Source organism: Nematolebias whitei, chromosome 18 (assembly GCF_014905685.2).
Source record: "Nematolebias whitei isolate Nwh7 chromosome 18, NemWhi1, whole genome shotgun sequence".
Classification (NCBI taxonomy): domain Eukaryota; kingdom Metazoa; phylum Chordata; class Actinopteri; order Cyprinodontiformes; family Rivulidae; genus Nematolebias; species Nematolebias whitei.
The window spans coordinates 2,314,001-2,317,252 of record NC_056515.1 but is presented as its reverse complement, the minus strand read 5'-3'; the positions used below and the strand labels follow the sequence as shown (position 1 = coordinate 2,317,252).

The window sequence follows — 3,252 nt, the reverse complement described above, 5'->3', positions numbered from 1 at the left end:
TAGATCTTTAAAGAAACAATTGATTTTAGATCTTTAAAGAAACAATTCTTTTTGATCTCTAAAGAAACAATTCTTTTTGATCTCTAAAGAAACAATTGATTTTTGATTTTTAAAGAAACAATTGATCTTTAAAGAAAATTCTTTTTGATCTCTAAAGAAACAATTGATTTTAGATCTTTAAAGAAACAATTGATCTTTGATTTTTAAAGAAACAATTCTTTTTGATCTCTAAAGAAACAATTGATTTTAGATCTTTAAAGAAACAATTGATTTTAGATCTTTAAAGAAACAATTGATTTTTGATTTTTAAAGAAACAATTGATTTTTGATTTTTAAAGAAACAATTGATCTTTAAAGAAAATTCTTTTTGATCTCTAAAGAAACAATTGATTTTAGATCTTTAAAGAAACAATTCTTTTTGATCTCTAAAGAAAAAATATTTTAGATCTTTAAAGAAACAATTGATTTGAGATCTTTAAAGAAACAATTGATTTTAGATCTTTAAAGAAACAATTGATTTTAGATCTTTAAAGAAACAATTCTTTTTGATCTCTAAAGAAAAAATATTTTAGATCTTTAAAGAAACAATTGATTTGAGATCTTTAAAGAAACAATTGATTTGAGATCTTTAAAGAAACAATTCTTTTTGATCTCTAAAGAAAAAATATTTTTGATCTTTAAAGAAACAATTGATCTTTAAAGAAACAATTATTTTTGATCTCTAAAGAAACAATTTATTTTTGATCTTTAAAGAAACAATTGATTTTGATCTTTAAAGAAACAATTGATTTTTGATCTTTAAAGAAACAATTGATTTTTTACCTTTAAATAAAATATTTTTGATCTTTAAAGAAACAATTGATTTTTTATCTTTAAAGAAACCATTGATTTTTGATCTTTAAAGAAACAATTGATCTTTGATCTTTAAAGACACAATTGATTTTTGATCTTTAAAGAAAAATATGTTTGATCTTTAAAGAAACAATTTATCTTTGATCTCTTAAGAAAATTGATTTTGATCTTTGATCTTTAATGAAAAATGATCTTTGATCTTTAAAGAAACAATTGATTTTTTGATCTCTAAAGAAAAATGATTTTTGATCTTTGATCTTTAAAGAAACAATTGATTTTTTATCTCAAAAGAAAAATGATTTTTGATCTTTGCTCGTTAATGAAAAATGATTTTTGATCTTTGATCTTTAAAGAAACAATTGATTTTGATCTCTAAAGAAAAATTATTTTTGATCTTTGATCTTTAAAGAAAAATTATCGTTGAAATTTTATGAAACAATTGATCTTTGGACTTTAAAGTAACAATTTTTCTTTGATCTTTGGGGCGGCTGTGGCTGAGTGGTTAGAGCAGTCGTCCTCCAATGTGAGAGTTGGGGGTTCGAATCCATCAGCAGTCACATGCTGAAGTGTCCCTGGGCAAGACACTGAACCCCTCATAGCCTCTGATGTGTCCCATCAGTGTATGAATGTGATGAAGATCTGATTAGTCTCTTTAGAATGATTTGTTCAATTATCTTTGTAGCGATCTAGTATAGAGCTGTATGAATGGGTCAATGAGGCACAGATTGTTGTAAAGAGCTTTGAGTGTCTTGAAATAAGATAGAAAAGCGCTGTATAAGTACACTCCATTTGCTTTAAAGAAACAATTGAGTTTTTGATCATTACAGAAAATATTTATGTTTGATCATTAATTAAATGACTGATCTTTGATGTTTAAAGAAACAGTTGATGTTTGATCATTAAATAACGATTATATTTGAACCTTAAAGAAACGATTGATGTTTGATTGATGAGGGAGGTTTTCCTTTCCACTGTCTCCTTGGTGCTTGTTCAAAATGGGAGACTGTGATGAAGTGCAGATTCAACGTGTCTGCTGGCTTCCTTAGATAAATAAGTCAACTACCGTATTTTTCGGCCTATAAGTCTTAGGTTTTTTGCATCATTTGCACGCCCTGCGTCTTATAGGCTGAAGCGACGTATTTATGGATTTGTCTACTTTATCAGACAAATATGGACTGATGCCACTTATAGGGCGGAGCGACGTGTACGGAGAAAAATACAGTAATTGGCTTTTCTATGTATGTGAATGTTTTGTTCAGTGCCCTGAGACAACTTTGTTGTGATTTGATGCTATATACTTGTAAATAAACTAAATTAAATTTAATTGATCTTTAAAGAAATGATCAATGTTTGATCATTAAATAAACAATTGGTTCAAGGAGACTATTGTAATTTGCATCACATGTGGTACATGAGATAGAACAAAGTTGTGTACTCAAGGTCCCAGTTATACCAAAAAATAGCAAAAATATAAAGTATATAAAATAAAACGTATACAAGGATCTAAGATTTATGCAAAACAATAATAATGTAGTATTATATGGTGTATTAAAGAGCAGCCTGAACATGAGTCTGTTGTGAGCAGATGGGTTTGAATACAACAGTTTAAGGTAAGAAATCAGCAGCATGGATAATCAGCAGCACAGATAAAGTGACAAATCTCCAGTTAAAGTGGTGTTATTGTAGTGTAAAGAGCTTTGAGTGTCTTGATAAGATAGAAAGAGGCCATATAAGTACAGTCCATTTACCTTCACAGTGATTCTCCTGGTCAGAGATTCATGAGTCTAACAGCCTCAGGGTAGAAGCTGTTCCTCAGTCTAGTGGTTCTTCACTTAATGCTCCTTAACCTCCTTCCTGAGGGGAGTGGGGCAAAAAGTGTGTGTGCTGGGTGAGTGAGGTCCTTCATGATGCAGGTGGCCCTCTTCCTGCATCTGGAGGTGTAGATGTCTGTGATGGTGGGGAGGCTGATTCCGACAGACTTCTGTGCAGCCTTCACCACTCTCTGCAAAGCTTTTCTTTCTGCAGCTGTGCAGCCTCCATGCCACATGTTGATGCTGGAGCACAGGATGCTCTCCACTGCACACCTGTAGAAGGAGGTGAGGACTGAGCTTCCAGACCAGCTCGTCTCAGCCGTCTGAGGAAGTAGAGTCTCTGATGATCTTTCTTCATCAGGCTGGTGGTGTTGTTGCTCCAGCTGAGGTTGTTGTTCAGGTGTACACCCAAGTACTTGTAGCTGGAGACCACTTCCACCACAGATCCTCTTATGTTCAGGAGAGGAGGGGCGTGTTTGTTCCTTCTGAAGTCCACAATCATCTCCTTTGTCTTCTTCACATTGATGTGAAGGTTGTTCTTCCTGCACCAGCTCTCCAGGTGTTCCACCTCCTGCCTGTAGCTGGACTC

The 3,252-nt window shown here is 32.6% G+C and overlaps 1 protein-coding gene across 1 annotated transcript in view; it reads left to right on the top strand.

Annotated features, from left to right (window-relative positions):
* LOC119425006 (serine/threonine-protein phosphatase 6 catalytic subunit-like) overlaps positions 1 to 3,252 on the top strand; it is an 8,407-nt gene that overhangs the window by 1,090 nt on the left and 4,065 nt on the right. The gene's annotated exons all lie outside the window — the stretch shown is intronic.